This window comes from Cervus elaphus, chromosome 22 (assembly GCF_910594005.1).
Source record: "Cervus elaphus chromosome 22, mCerEla1.1, whole genome shotgun sequence".
Taxonomy (NCBI): Eukaryota; Metazoa; Chordata; class Mammalia; order Artiodactyla; family Cervidae; genus Cervus; species Cervus elaphus.
Genome location: NC_057836.1, coordinates 43,212,674 through 43,228,601, shown reverse-complemented (window position 1 = coordinate 43,228,601; position 15,928 = coordinate 43,212,674). Strand labels below are relative to the sequence as shown.

Here is a 15,928-nt window from a genome sequence, read left to right as displayed (position 1 = left end):
CCCCACCTTGCCCTGGGAATGTGTGTTGTTATCCCCATTTGATAGGTGTCAAGACTGTCAGAGCTGCCCAAGGAACTGGCCTCTAACGCAGGTTATCTGATGTCAAGTTAGAAGAGGATAATGATGATGATGATGGTGGTGATGACGGAGTTGATGGTGATGGTGACGGTGGTCGTGATGATAGTGGTCATGATGACTAATGCTCAGCCCTCACTCTGCCCAGCACTGTCTTTAGCACTTTCAGATATTACCTCATTCAAAGCTCACAGAAGCCCTGTGAGTAGATACTGTTATGACTCCTTTTCTCAGATGAGGAAACTAAGTCCCTTGTAAGCCTCTTGGGCTGGAGTTGGGATTTGAACCCAGTCAGTATAGCCTGAGGCTCTGCCAGGGCTAATATCATGGGATGTGGGGTACCCAGGGGCTGGGGGAGGGTTTGAAGCAGGGGCTCGGTAGTCTGAGTCACATCCCACCTTTCCTCTGACCTTGATGGGCTCCATCTCCCCTCGGCCTCTCCAGCCAACCCCTCATCTCCCATTCTAAACTCCCTCTTGCTGTTTAAGTCTGGGAGCATCTCCCCAGCTGGGTGTGGGATGCTGGCTTTAGGGGAAGAAAGGGGACCCTTGGGGGTGGCTCCACCCCTTAGGTGCTCCAAACACAGTTCAGGGTGGGAGGCCTCGGCCCCCAGGAGTGGAGGGAGACCCTGACTTTGGGGGCACCTGGAGACCCTCCTGACCTGCTGGGTCACACATACAAGTAAGGGACAACAGATATGAACTCAAGCTCAGGAGTCCGGCCTCCAGCCCAGGGCTCCCAGAAACCTCCCAGAACACCCACTTCATAACCAGGTCTCAGAGGGGTCCCTCTACTTTCCCCTCACCCCACAGCCTTCTGAGGTGCCCTTTATACAGGGGCACCTTCCCAGTACAGGCCACATCTCTCCCACCCACACCCCACACCCTCTCTGGGCACCCAGCACATCTGAGTCTCAGCCAGCCTTCCCCTTCCCAGGTCTTGAACCTCCTTCTCCACTCCTCTCGGTTGGGGGACCCAGCACAGGGCCTGGGAAAGCCCCTCATCCCAGAGTAGCTCCCGGCCTCCCACAGTGAGAGTTGGGAGGGAGGGAAAGACTAGAACCTGAAGCCAGAGCCACGGGAACAGGGCCTGCCCCATCCCTCGGGGGCTCTAAGTTAAGCTTGGGGGCAAGGGCTGAGAGATGGCAGATCAGGCAGAAACTTTTGGTGGGTCTGAGTCAGAGTTGAAAGAAATCCCCGTGTCCTTCACCTCCAGCCCCCTGGCTGGTGGCAGGGGCCAGGAGGGAGGCTTGGGCTGCCTGGGGATCAGGCTGAGCTGGGCCAGGGCAGGGTGGGTTTTACCTGTCTGGGACATGGAGCTGCGATGCGCTCTCTCTGCTTCTCTCCGCTGCTGGGACCGCAGCCATCTCCCCAGGGCCGGGCTCCGGCTCCCGCGGCCCAGGTAGTAGAAGGCTGCTGGGGCCAAGCAGGCAGAGACTAAAACCCCAGGGCCAGCCCACTTCCTGTGCAGAGGATGGAGGGGGTAAGGCCTGGGGGTGGGAAGGCGGGGGAGATCTGACTGGTTAGAAAGCCTGAAACTCCTGCAGCACCAGGGGCCAGATAAAGATCTCCCTCCTCCGCTGGGGGCGGCTGGGGTATGGGGGGGTCCGGGGGGGGCCACTGTGGGTGTTGCGGCAGCAGGCGCGCGTGTACGCCGTCGCACACATGCCGTCTCTCACTCTTAAATAGGTGCTGCGCTGCACCCCAGAGCCCATGGGGACAAGGCCCCTTCTTCTCTCTCTCATGCCACCCCCACCCCATCTCACAGGCCACCTCAAGCCTCTGACACCTTCATCCAGTCACACACATGTCCACTAACACCCAGGCCTCACTCAAACTGCTCCCTTTAGGTGCACCCCAGCCATGGAATGAGACACCCCAACTCCCTCAGACATCCTTTCTCACCCGGCCTTCCAAGAAGCCCCTGACTCAGTTTAGCATTCCGGGGTGACTATTTGGGGGGCCTTCACAAACAATTGCAAACAAACTGGCCACTTATTGAACATTCTAGAACCTTCCTCTGCCTCTCAAGTCACAGTTTATAATCCCCTTTCTCCTCCTTTCTTTGGCAGAGAGAATCAGTTCCAGGCTTTTTCTTTTTTTTTAATACCGAGCAGTTACAAACCCCCTCTTTGGGAAGGTGCATATCCACCTATATCCAGTGTCACAGGCCTAGGGACCCCGTGACATTCCATCCAGTGTCAGAAGAAGCAACTCTGCTGCCTCTTGATTCTAAACTCTCTGCCTCGGGGAAGGTTTTCCTGTGAGCTGCCATCTCTTTCACCACAGGGAATGGGGTGAGCAGGACGGGGAGTAAAAAGAGCGGCTCTGCAGAAGTTTCTGTCAGCAGAGAAGTGAGAAAACAGAGTGGAAGACCCTTTAGACAATCAGGCCGACTCCCTTCTGAGCAGGAGGCAGGAGCCAGTGTGGCTGAGAAGAACAAGACCGGATTCGAGGCTCCTGGAAGCTGAGTGACCTGCTCACCTGTGTTTCCCTGTCCCCGGCCGTAGAATGAGGGGTGGCTGTTCCTGCGGGGATGTCAGGAGGACCGAACGGCAGGAGGGCGTGAGTCTCTCACCTGGTGACCCCATGGAGTGGGCCCTCAATAAGCCCATCTCCCCTCTCCCCTAGAGCAAGTCTTCTGGCTGCAGGAGAGAGTGACAAACTCGAGCACCATAAAGATGAAGATAACAGCCGAGATTTGTTAAGGCTAGAATAGTTCTGGAAGCTTCTCAGCGAGGGATGCTGATTCTCCCAGGGGGAAAGCCAGCTCAGGAAGGGAGAAAAAGGCCGCTTTTTGCTGTAGACCCTTTTATACCACATGCATGTATTTCCTGTCCCCAAACTCATGAACTCAGTTTAAAGCTTTTAAAAATGCATATAAAGAAAAAAAATGCATATAAAGAAAAATCTAAGACAAATAGCATATGATATCACTTATATGGACTCTAAAATATGACACAAATGAACCTATCTATGAAGCAGAAACAGACTCCTAGACATAGAGAATAGACGCAAGGTTGCCAAGGGGGAGGTGGGAACAGGAGGCATGGATTGGGAGTCTGGGGTTAGTAGAACTTGCAAACTCTTACATGTAAAATGGATAAACAACGAGGTCCTACTATATTGCACAGGGAACTGTATCCAATCCCCTGGAATAGACCATAATGGAAAAGAATATAAAAAAGAATGCATATGGGTATATAACTGAGTCACTTTGCTATACAGCAGAAATTAACAACATTGCAAATTAACTATGAAAGTGAAAAGTGAAAGTGTTTGTCTCTCAGGCATGTCCGACTCATTCCAACTCCATGGACTGTAGCCCGCCAGGCTCCTCTGTCCATGGAATTCTCCAGACAAGAATACGGAGTAGGTTGCCACTCCCTTCTCCAGTGGATCTTCCCAACACAGGGATCAAACTCTGATCTCCTGCATTGCAGGCAAATTCTTCACTGTCTGAGCCACACTTCAGGTTAAAAAAGAGAATAATAAAATCCATCTGCAGGTGAAGGCAGAAACTGTGGACCCAGCTTCGTCCATGCTCAGGCATGGCTGCCATCAGCAAGCATACCAAACACCCCACCTCCACCCCCACCCCCTGTGTACACACTGGTACGCACCTAGCTGGTTTCATGTTCCCTGCAGAGCTAATGCCTTCCTTCCCATTTTACAGGCAAGGAAATTAAGGCTCACTGGTCACCCAACCAGAATGCGGCAGGACCGGGATTAGAACCAGAGTCTGTCCGACAGAGGACATCAGATTCTCTCTGAGATGACCTGAAGAGGAATCCAGGAACTTTTCCAATGGCAGGGGCCTGATAGAGCCCTCTCAGGCCTGCCCAGACCTTGATCTCAGGAGTTTGGGGGTTGTACCCAGCCTCTTCCAGCCATCCCCCTTCTGTCCCAGTACCCAATATACAAAGCCCCTTAAACCCTGTCCTGCGCCTTCCACACTGTGTCCTCAGGGTCCCACTGTGAACCAACCTCCCTGCACCCTTGGCTCTCATGGACAGAGCCGGCTCCTGCCCAGGGACCCCACTTTCACAGGAGCCGTGGGGCATGTGTGTTTGGGCCCTTCTCCTGTGTCCTTCCTGACCATGACGCTTCCACCCATCACAGGGCTGCGTCTTCTGGGGATGCCAGACCCTGTGCCCACCTCAGCCGTGGCCGCTACCAAATGCCCCTCCCCCTTCCTCTGTGCTCCAGCTCCCAGATAACTTCAGGGCCCCGTAGCAGCCTTCAGATTTCTGCACCATCTTCTCCCCAGGGACCCTCTGCTGACTCCACATTGCAGCCCAGGTCCACCCTGGGACCCCATCATCACCCTGACTTGTGCCAGCCCAGACCCCCTTGCGGCCACCACCCCTTCCACTCTGCAACAATGTCCTAGTTTGCACTGAGTCCAGCTGTGTCTGTCAAAAGAGAGCTGAAGAGCGTAACAGGACCCTAAAATAAGAGAGCAAGTTTGTTTCTCTTTCACATAAAAGCCATCCAGGGACTTCTTAGATGGTCCAGCAGTTAAGGGTCTCCTGATCAATGTGGGGGACATGGTCAGGGAACTAACGATTCCACATGCCACGGAACAACTAAGCCCATGTGCTACAACTACTGAGCCCAGATGCCACAACTAAGACCAGACACAGACAAATAAAATAACAAACAATTTTTTAAAAAGTCGTCAGAGGAAGGCTGTTGAAGGCTGGTGGAGGGGCCCTATAATGACATCAGAATCCTCAGTCCACTCCATTTTGCTACTGGGGCATCCCCAATACCTTTCTTCTGCCTCGTGGACCAAGAAAGCAGTTCAAGCTCCATCCATCACATATGCATTCCTGCAGTTGGACAGTGGAGGAAGCAGCAAAGAAGGGCATCCTCTGCCAGGTAAGGACCTTTCCCCAAAGTTGCCCTAAGTTAACATCCCACTGGCTATAACTGAGTCACATGACCATTTGTTTGCATTCCACCATGAGTGGCCTGGTTCATCAGCCATTCCAGCACTAGCTCCTGAGCGACTCCTGTCTCATGCAAATGATGACATTCACATAGAAAGTCATTCCCTGTTCCTGTTCCTCACCAGCAGGGCACCAGGGGAAGCAGCTGTCCTACTTTGCCTGAGGCAGTTTCCAGAACACAGGACTTTCAATGCAAAACTAGGACAGAGCTGGTCACCCCATTGCCAGCCCACTCTTCCAGACTAACTCAACCGGCTGATTTCAAGCCAATTCTTCCTGGAACCCCCACCCCAGCCTGATCGGATCTGAGACACACATCACTTGCTTATTTCGGGTCATGACTGTCTGTTCAGGTGTCTATACTAGGCGTTGCCTGAGAACAGGGATCATGTTTGATTCACCCCGATTGTCCCAGAGCCTCGAAAATGACCTGACACACAGAGGTGTCAAGCTGCAGGGAAGGAAGGAAAGAAAGGAAAAGGAAAAGAACTGAGGTTTTCAAATCTCTAATGCCCTAAAGGACCCAGAAATGGCAAATTAGAAACACAGAGAATATCAATATTTGAAGCTTCAAAAGGTTTGCCAGGGTTTCCCTGGCTGCTCGGTGGTAAAGAGTCCACCTGCCAGTGGACACCGAGTCAGTCCCTGGTCTGGGCAGATCCCACCTGCTGCAGAGCAGCTAAGCCCATGTGACACCACTATCAAGCCTGTGCTCCAGAGCCCAGGAGCCACAACTGCTGAAGCCTGTGCTCCTTAACAAGAGAAATCACTGCAGTGAGAAACCTATGCAGCACAACTAGAGAAAAGCCCATGCAGCAACAAGGACCCAGCATAGCCAAAAACAAATAAATAAAATTCTTTTTTTTTTAAAAAAAAAAAAAGAAGGTACAGTTGTCTAATCCTGATGTGGAGCAATCCCCAGGATGTGCCAGTGGGTGCAAACAAGCCAAGTTCAGTTCAAAGTGTGCAGTGGAAGGGTGTAACAGCATGAGCATGTGACTGTGAGAGGACATGTGCCAGGGTGTGTGTGTGTGTGGGGGTGGGTAGGTGTGAGTGCCTGATGGGTGTAGGATGAGCCTGTCTGTGTGTGAGAGGGCGTGCGTGTGTGAGGGGGAGTGGGGTGTGTGCAAGTGAGTGTGTATTGTGTGCGTGTGCCTGTGACCTGGCAGGTACAGGCACCGAGTTGTTCTGGAACAAATTCTTAGGGACTGGATTGACCTCAGGGAGGGAGCTGGGAGACCCAGGAAGCCGTGGAGGGTGGGGGATATTTCCTGAATAACCTTTGGTACCTTTTGAGCTTTGTTTCATGGGAACAAAATATCTATTTAAGAAAATAAATAAAATAGGAATCAGAATTAAACTGTAAAAACATGGGACCCTTGGTGGGGGCTGGGGTTCTCCTCAAGGGTCACCAGACACCAGACCTCCCACTGCTCCTGCTTAATTCCAACCTTTCTGCAGAGGAAGGCTGGGGTGTCCCAGCGTGGGGGTCACCTCACTGTGCTGATGGTGCTTAGGAAGGGAAGCGTTTTGTCCACAGTCCACCAACTCCTCACCCCCGTCTCCTGACTGCCAGGCCAGAGTCCTGCTACGGGGACAGTCGGGGAAACTCTGAGGACCCTTTGACAGCTCCTGTGAATGGTTTCCCCCCCTTTCCCGTGAGAAACAGGTAGAAAAAAGATCTTTTCACTAGTTCTTATTCTTAAGTAGGTTTCACCAAGATCTGTGATCTTTCTCAGAAGACAATCTAGGTGTTGCAGCGAGGAAAGAGGACGTGTGATGTTTGCAAAGTGTCTGTGAGAAGTTCCTCTCTATCTAGAGGTTATGCTTGCTTGCTTTTCTTTTCTGGGTGTTTTTCTTAAGGAATGGCAAAACATTTAAATGTCCCTTTGCTTAGATTGTCCCCAGCTGTCAGTACGGTCTACAGTGTCTGCTTGGAGGAAAGCAGTAAACAGGGTAAGAAGCTCACCCAGCTCTGGAATGATGGCCCCAGTCAAGCCTGGCCAGAGGGCTGGGAACCCTAGATGGCTGCTTCCAGTCAGAGAACGGGAACCCTGAACTCCTCTGAGCAGTGAAGATGCCTGCTTCAGGCTGTAGGCAGGGGCAAGGTGAGGCAGATCTGGCTACCACCTGGCCCAGGATCATACAGAGAGACTGTGAAACCTTCCCCTGGCCCTTGATTCTTGGCGTCTTGGCATGTGAATCTCATTGCCACCTCAAGGATCTAAATAAGGTGGGACTGAGAGAAGAGAGGCAGCCATATTTTGGCAGATTCCAAAACAACCACGATGAGGGTATAGAAAAGACCTTGAGTCTCCTGCAGAACAAAGGGGCTGAACTGAGCCGGATGAGCGGGAGCTCTGGGCAAGTGCAAAGCCTCGAAAGGTGTTGGGCGAGCATCGAGGATTCGTGGAGAAGGGCCCCTCTGGGTGGCACTCTGGGAAGCATGCTGATGGGGGGAAGCATGCTGATGCGGGGAAGCCCTGTCATTATTCCCTCCACAGCTGCAGCTCAAAGCTTTCCCAGCTGTGTGCTCCTACAGCGGCTCCACCAAGTTTAAAACAGGCTTCTCTTGACATCGTTTCTCAGGTTACTCCCTCAGGTTCACTCGAGGGCCACCTCAGCTGGACTGTAGAGATATCAGGGACCAAGTAGTTTTCGGACAATCGGCAATTCACTAAAATACATCTGACTCCCTTGGCCTCCCAACAACAAAGGCTTTTCTTTGGGTGAGGGAGGTGGCCTCGTCTCTCCCTCGCTGTGGGTTTGGGTGGGGGACCCCAACGCAGATGCCACAGGGGCCAGGTTTACCCACACTTGAGGCTGGCAGGAGGGGACCATGGCAAACTAGGGTCTCCATTGCTGTGGGAGATGGCAGATGGGAATGATGGCTCAATACTGCCAGGAAATGCTCAATTTTCACAAAAAGCAGAAAACTGAGAATTTTTTTTTTTAATGTGAACTTCTCTTACTTAAAATAACGGTCATTTATTCTAACTTGAACCCACAGCAAGACACCCACCACCAAGCCTGCCCCAGAGAGAACACACTGCCGGCCACGAGGTGTGAGGAAGCCAACTTTAGGAGGCAGGGGTGGGGCTGAGGGCTGACAAGGACCCTCTGTTGGGGATGTTTCTTCTTAGGTGCTGGCCGGATATTTATTTTTCATCGTGGTCACACTGCAGGTTTGCAAACCTTTCCTGTGTTTGTGGTGTTTACCTCTTTAGGAGCCCTGGGTCCCAAGTAACAAGCTCAAGCTTTACTTTCGCAGTCTCCCTTGCAGTGGGGTTAGTGAGCACATGATCAGGCTCACCCATTCAGGAGTGTCTGCTGCAGACCTCCCTCGGGATGGGAGACAGGGATGCGGGTTAGGAGGCAGAGAACTCCAGGAGGCTGGTGAGGGTGACATCAGAGCATTTCAGAAACTGTACCCCTCCAAGCCTGGTTTATAGATTCTTGAGCTGCAGAAGATCTTGAACCAAATGCTTTTCTAACGAAAGTGGCCAGGTGGGGCTCTTTGGTTTGCATTTGAGATTCCTGACTGACACAGGTGCTTTGAAGCCAGACAGGGTGGGCAGTCACTTAGCATGCAGATTAAGACTCGAAATCATCTTTAATTACTAGCCCCCCACCCCATCCTGGGACTTGGTGGCTCAGACAGTAAAGAATCTGCCTGCAATGCAGGAGACCCAGGTTTGATCCCTGGGTTGGGAAGATCCCCCGGAGAAGAGAATGGTAACCTACTCCAGTATTTTTACCTGGGAAATTTCATGGACAGAGGAACCTGGTGGGCTACAGTCCATGGGGTTGCAAAGAACTGGACACCACTGAAGGACTAACACACACGCACACACCCCCCCACCATCCCACTCTTCATGTAGAGCTGACCAGCTAGGGTGATAGCAAAGTAGAAACCAAGTGAGAGGGCACACGAGGAGTGTGTCTGTGTGGGGTTTTCTCTCTGCTGGGGCCCTTGGAATAAAATCTGTGTTGTCATGCAGATCTGATGGCCAGGCGTGAGCACTAGCTCTTGAGGGCAAAACAGAGGGCGGTAAGACAGAAAGCCGCCTTGTGTCCTCCAGTTGTAGGTGACTCTAAAGAGGCAGTCACAGCTGGATGTCCTCCTAGCCGATTCCATGATTGAGTGCCTGGGAGGCCCATGCACACTCAGTGGGCTGGCTGACAATGAATCTCTCTCGCTGACTGGTTTCCATGTTGGGTGCTGGTTAATAAAGAGACAGCCTGCCGGAGGCCCCCATGTTTGGTGGGTGGCTGGTTTCGCTTTCAGGGTGAGTTAGACTCAGCCCGTTGTGAGTCCTCCCACTGCACAGAGTCACAGACCCACCCTGACTTGTCTGAACCAGATCAGCGCATGCTCTGCTTACCAATTCCTCCTTCCCTGGGGAAGGCCTGCACCCCCTCATCCCTACCCAGAGGGAGTTTCTACCACATGCCAGGGGTTCTGGGCAGGGGCCAGGATGTGTGTGAGGGTGGCAGGGAGCCTCAAGCACTGGCTGACCGCTTCCCACCTTCACGCGCCTCCTCACACTCTGCCCAGCAGTCAAACCACTAACACCCCCACCCAACACTGGGCTGGAGCTGAGAACACATGTATCTTCTCTGTGATTCTACTTCATTTCAGTCCTGTCCCTCCTCCCAGGCCAGGGCACCTTCTAGGGGACACAGGCTGGGAATCTAGGGACCTGGGTTTGAATCCCAGCAGCGCCCCCAACCCCTGAGTCACATGTCCTCCCCTGTGGTAATCACCACTCTGGGGCTGCGGACCATAGGAACAGGCTGTGGCTAACTCAGGAGACGCAGAAATGAAAGGATCTGGAGTGGTTCCGAAGACCAAGACCTCAGGGGAACAGATTCCAGACCAGCTGCAGGGACCTGGCTGCAAAGATGCCTTCGAGGCACCAAACTCCAGCTGTTTCCTGGCTTCATTCCACTCCTCTTCAAAGAGTACCATTGGCTATGATGAGGTCAAATGGCCACCCCTTGGCTGGAGAGGTTGGTTGGGGTACTTTGATTGACAGATTGACCAAGCTATCTAATGCAGAAAGTTAATCTCTAAAGAGAAATGAGTGATGTTACCAGAAACAGGGGGCCAGATGATGCTGAATAAGCAAGAACCAAAAGGGTCAGACCACTCCTCTTTGGGCCCAGCCTCCCAGCCCTACAAGGACAGGATCAGGTCAGAAGAATTCTTCCAGGAAAGGCATCCTCTGATTGGAGGAATCTGAACCAGGCACCTTGCTTCCCTGCTGGGATGGGGTGCAGGGGGGTGAGGGGGAAGCCACAGGGTGGTGAGAGAGGCTCTTCTCAGCCCTCAGAGGGGGCTCCTGGCATGAGGGTGCATTGCACACCCACGCTGAAGCCTCCCTATTTAAGAGAGAACCAGGCAAGGTCAGGGCAGCTGCCTGAATGGGAAGGAGGGACGCTTACCTCCTCCCCCACATGGGGCTTTAACCAGTGACCTTGATCTTGCGGGCCCCCGCGAGCTCATGAGCTAACCTGAAAGCAGCAAAGGATGAAGGGCCCCAGGCTGCATCACCCTCTCTCAGGGCAAGGCCGGAGGAACGCTGTGACTAGCTCGTTCCTCGGGGCCTGGAGCTGGGAAATAACCTAAACTGGAACTCAGTCAGCAACCGGCTGTACCGGCCAGGAGGCCCTCGCCTGCTCCTGACTGAGGAAGGTGATTTGTATACCCACTTTTCACGGGTCATCACATGGCACCCTCTGGAAACACCCTGTTAGGTAGAAAACAAAGACCGTGGGATGAGGGCGCCTAGGGAGGGGCAGGTCTCGAAGGCAGAGCTGAGTCAGATGCTCAGCCATCCGGGCCCCCAACACAGAGTTCTCTGTCTACAACCTCTTCACTCTCCCACCCCCCAACCTCCACCTCTTCAGAAGCATCCAGGAACCCCAGCCTCACCACCACTGTCCAAGCCAGGACTCAGGGACTGCCAGGCCTGGCCAGTGCACCAGAACCCGGGCGCGGTGGGGGGGCCTGGGCCAAGCAAGGAAGGAACCGAGGGGCACTTCCATTGAGAGGATGTGGCCGGGGGCTTCAGGCCTGCGGTTCCAGCCAGAGCGCTGCTGGCCCCTGGCTGAAGTCACCTGTGCCCTTCCCGCAGGAAGCAGGGGGCGGCAGGAGCGGAGGGGGCAGGGGAAGCTGCGAGGTGTGCGGTTAAGACTGTGAAGCGCACACCAGGGTGAGCCCGGACACTCGAGTGAGCGGGCCTGGTGAGCTGCTTCTGCCGCCAGGCCCTCTTCCTGTGTCTCTCTGCTCAGCTCTGTCCTGACACCTGCCCACCAACACCTGTCCCTCCTCAGCGCGCCGAGCACAGACCACCAAGAAGGTTCAGAACGGCCGACCTCAGACAGCAGCAGAGGTGCCAGCATCACCAAGGCTCCAGACAGCAGAGCACCGAGAAGGTGCACTGAAAGAGGCCAGAAAGTTCTCAAAGCCTTCTTTGAGAGGTACCAGGTACCAGAGCTGACGACACTGCCCCAGTCCCTACCATGCTCCAGGTCCTGTTCTTAGTTTACAGGTGTTAAGTCCTGAATATGCCAAGTGAGGTTTGAGGTCCAACAGCACCAGCATCCCCAGGTACTTGTAAGAAACGCGGTATCTCAGGCCCCACCCCAGACTGAATCTGAACCTGCATCTTAACCAGGTTTCCGGGTGATTTCTGCATACATGGAAGTTTGAGACGCATCATACTAATTCATTTAATCCTGATAACAGCACTTGGTACCTCAGACAGTAAAGAAAGCGCCTGCAATGCAGGAGACCTGGGTTCAATCCCTGGGTTGGAAAAATCCCCTGGAGAAGGGAATGGCTACCCATTCCAGTATTCTTGCCTGGAGAATTCCATGGACAGAGGAGCCTGGTGGGCTACAGTCCATGGGGGTCACAAAAAGTCAGACACGACCGAGCTAACACTTTCAGGTAGGTATTCTTATGATCCTCTTTTACAGATGAGGAAACTAAGGCACAGGTTAAATAGCTTGCCCATGGCCACACAGAGGGGTTAGTGCCAGGGCTGGGACTTGAACCCAGGCAATCTGGCTCCAGAGGACACACTCCTCACTGCTGGGAGGCCACTGCCTTCGGAATGAGAGGACCATGGGGATTCCAGTCACTGCTGGCCATTCAGCGCCTGTTTTATCTGTGCTGCCCTACCTTCCAGAAGCCACTCCAGCCTTCCCACTATTTTTCTGCCCCCCCACCCCCACCTGTCTAGGGAGAGTCTGAATCATGGTTTTCTCAGGCACAGAAGGTAAGAACACCCACCAATTGCACGGACCATTCGTCAAGTATGTGTCATCCTGGGAGTTACGACACTTACAAAAGATGCTCAGGATTCAAGTCTGCCTCAGGGAGTCCAGGGCCTAATAGAAGAGACAGAAAACAGGAATGGTCACATGTGTGAATATAACTTTATCTGGAGGTGTTCAGACACCTCTTCAAGGCAGCCACACAGGGAGGAAGAAGCTTAGAGCCAGACCTTGAAGGCTGAAATGTCTAACACAGGACAAGCACCGGCTTGAGTGAAGGGCAGAGTGGGGCATAGATACAGGTGTAAAGCGGCCTGCGTGGCTGAAGCAGGTGAATGGAGCTCAGCTTAAAGCATCCCTCCCATCCAACCCTCAACTGATGCCCAGCTCCCCTCCACAGCATCTCACCCAGAGTGCCCAGACTCCATTGAATGCCCCCCTGTGATGAGGAGACCACTCCTTCCTATAGCATGAAGCCCAGGCCATCTCTGATGTGCCCACAGATGTGTTCATTCTAGCCAGCACACCTGTGTACAGGTAGATGTCCTTCAAGCACACCTGAGCTACACAGATCCAGCTGGTCTTGCTGCTACCTGGGGAGTAAGAGATGCCTAAATGCCCAAGACATCTGCTGTACCAGACAGGCCCCCAACGCTAGAGCCTTGAAGTCCTGGCTCTGTGGGACACCCTTCCAGAGTATTGGCCAGCACATGAAAGGGGCCTTTAGCATCTGGACTCCACCCTACTTGGAAGAACCCTGAGGCTGGCATGTCCTCGCACACAGCAGGGAGCCCTTCTAGATGGGGTGCCCCCCAGGTGGTCTTTCCTGAAGGCACTGAGCATGCGCGTGTCATAAACACAGCCTGCTCGTCCTGGGCTGGAGCGGCGCTGACATGCGGTCCACCTGCAGTGCCGTTTAACGCCCTCTGCAGCCAAAGGACCTCCATCTACCATGTCTACCACTAGATAGGAGGACACCCAGGGCTCCCTCATAATCCAGATCTGAGCTCAGCTCAGCAACCCTAGAGTTGAGTTCTGAGCACCTGCACAAGATTCCTTCTCTCCATTTCCTCATCCACCTCCTCCACGCTTGCCTCAGTACTTTGCACACAAAGGGCACTCAGTAATTGCTTTAGAACATTAGAGTTAAGGGACTTTCCTGATGGTTCAGCCGTTAAGAACCTGCCCGGCCATGCAGGAGATGGTCACACTCCATGCCACATGCCAGAAGCCCGCTTATGGCATGGGCCACAAGGAAAGATCCCACGTGAGGCAGCAAAGATTCTGCATGCTGCAACTAAGACCCTACAGAAGTGAAATAGTAAATAAATGTTAAAAAAAAAAAAGAGAGAGAGAGAGAGAGAACACGGAGTTATGGGCCCAGAAGTTGCCACCAGGGGGCGATGCGTGCCGCGCCCCAGCCTCCACACTGGAGGGAGGTGAGATGATGAAGGCAAGGAGGGCGGCCGAAGTGGACAGTGGCCTCTTCCTCCTCGGGAGCTCCAGGTGCCCACAGGACAAGATGGGGAAGCAAGCAGAGCCCGTCAATTCCAGGCAGGCAGCATGAGGGGAACCCAGGGAAAGAGAAAGCCAAGAGAATGACCCACAAGGGATCTTGGAGACTCTCAGATCTATCCTTTCCCTGTAGAGATGATGAGCCTGGGCCCAGAGAGGGGCAGATGTCAGCCTTAGGTCACACAGCAGGGTGGAGGTTTAAACCCTGCCCTCCAGCCTCCCAGAACCCTTCATCCCACTTAACCCCCAGATACAGAGAAGGAAGCTTAACTCAACGGATTCCTCACCTTCCTCTATTTGGTACAGATCAGAAATGGGTTCCTGAGACAGCCCCAGGCCCCAGCCCTCTGCTCCTCCTGTATCTCTTTCCCAAACACCTCCATCTCCAACCCTAACTACCCAAGGACTCACAGTCCTGAAGCTCTCTCTCTGACCCACCTCCTCAGCCCTCCATCTCCCTTGTTCTGCTCATCTGGCCATTATTCTGTCCCCCAAGTACCACTGCCAAGCCTTCAGGCTCAGCTGCTGTCCTCTTAGAATGAAAATCAGATAACATCCTGTCCTTGCTTGAACCCCCGCCCAACAAAGTCTTCCTGCTGCACTTATGATACAACCTCACCTGCTCACCCTGCAAGTCTCAGCCCTGCTGTCCCTGCCCCTGCCTTCCCGCCAGCCCCTGGAGGGCTCTAAGCTCAAACCTGCCGGACCCTCATCATGCTCCCTCTGAGCTCCTACTACAGTCTTCCCAGACCAGTCTCACCCCATCTAAAGCTGACATGTGCCTGCTAAGTCCTGACACCCACCTGTCTCCCCAGAGCACTCACTCTCATCTGTAATTGGCTGGACACTGAGGAAGGATTTGCTTGGGATCTGTCCTCCTGGCTGGACTGTGGCTCGTCAAGATCACAGGTCAAGTCCATGGAGTCCCATGGGTTCTCTGGCAACTAAAGTCCTCTGTGACTCAGGGAAGGTGCTCAGATTGTAGTTGTTGAAAGAACTGATGGATGGAGGTGATAGCTTATGGTGAGCAGTCTCGGATTCGTGATCTCCGAAGGAGAGGATTTCGCTTCAGGACCAAAGACCTGGCTCCAGTCACTCAGAGCTTTGCAAGTTTCATTACAGTGAAAAAGAGATAGAGAAAGCTTCTGACATAGACATCAGAAGGAGGCAGGGAGTGCCCCACTCACTAGTTGGGATGGGGCTTTATATACTTTATCAATTGGTTACTAACAATAGATTAAAAGAATGTTTCAAGGTTTTAAAAGTCTTACTAGACCCACTCCCATAACATACACTTTAGGATAACAGGATTAGCCGAAGGTTCTTGTTAAAAAAGAGAAACATGTTCTCGAGCAAGATACATTGTTGTTATATAATCATTAGTACAGAGCTTAAGAAAGAACATACCCTTCAGCAAGATGAGTTGTTTTGTTGTGTAATCATTAGCTCTGGGCTTAAAGAAAGTTAGTATTAGGCAAAATAGATTGTTGCCATAACAACTCAGAGCTTAAGAAAAAAAAAGTCTTAGGTAACTAAAATGAAGGAATGTAGAAAGAAACATTTGTCCCTTTCTCCTCCTTGAGGGCCCCGGACTCCTTATCAACCTACCTAAGAACAGCTCTGTCAGAGGGATGGATGGATGAAGGATGTGGTGGTTGTTCAGTCACTAAGTCATATCCAACTCTTTGCAACTCCATGGACTGCAACACACCAAGCTTCCCTGTCCTTCACTGTCTCCTGGAGTTTGCTCAAATTCACGTCCATTGAGTCGGCGATGCTATCCAACCTTCTCATCCTCTGCCGCCCACTTCTCCTCCTGCCCTCAATCTTTCCTAGCATCATCAGAGTCCTTACCAATGAGTTAGCTCTTGGCATCAGGTGGCCAAAGTATTGGAGCTTCAGCAACAGTCCTTCCAATGAATATTGAGGGTTGATTTCCTTTAGGATGACTGGTTTTGATCTCTTTGTGGTCCAAGGAACTCTCAAGAGTCTTCTTCTGAACCACAGTCTCAAAGCATTAATTCTTTGGCACTAAGCCTTCTTTATGGTCCAACTCTCACATCCGTACATGACCACTGGTAAAACCAGTTTTGACCA

At 52.7% G+C, this 15,928-nt stretch overlaps 1 protein-coding gene across 5 annotated transcripts in view; it reads right to left on the bottom strand.

Annotated features, from left to right (window-relative positions):
• IL2RB (interleukin 2 receptor subunit beta) overlaps positions 1 to 14,933 on the bottom strand; it is a 29,927-nt gene extending 14,994 nt beyond the window's left edge. The window contains exons 1-2 of one of the 5 annotated variants that reach the window (XM_043881831.1): positions 14,656 to 14,933; positions 12,388 to 12,430 (exon numbers count right to left, since the gene is read on the bottom strand). The gene's annotated coding sequence lies outside the window, so the exon portion shown is untranslated. Of the gene's footprint in view, positions 1 to 1,376; positions 1,565 to 2,558; positions 2,696 to 12,332; positions 12,431 to 14,655 lie in introns of those variants that run through there. The other 4 variants (XM_043881827.1, XM_043881828.1, XM_043881826.1 and 1 more) reach the window with 4 other exon arrangements.
• Between the last annotated feature and the right edge of the window lie 995 nt (positions 14,934 to 15,928).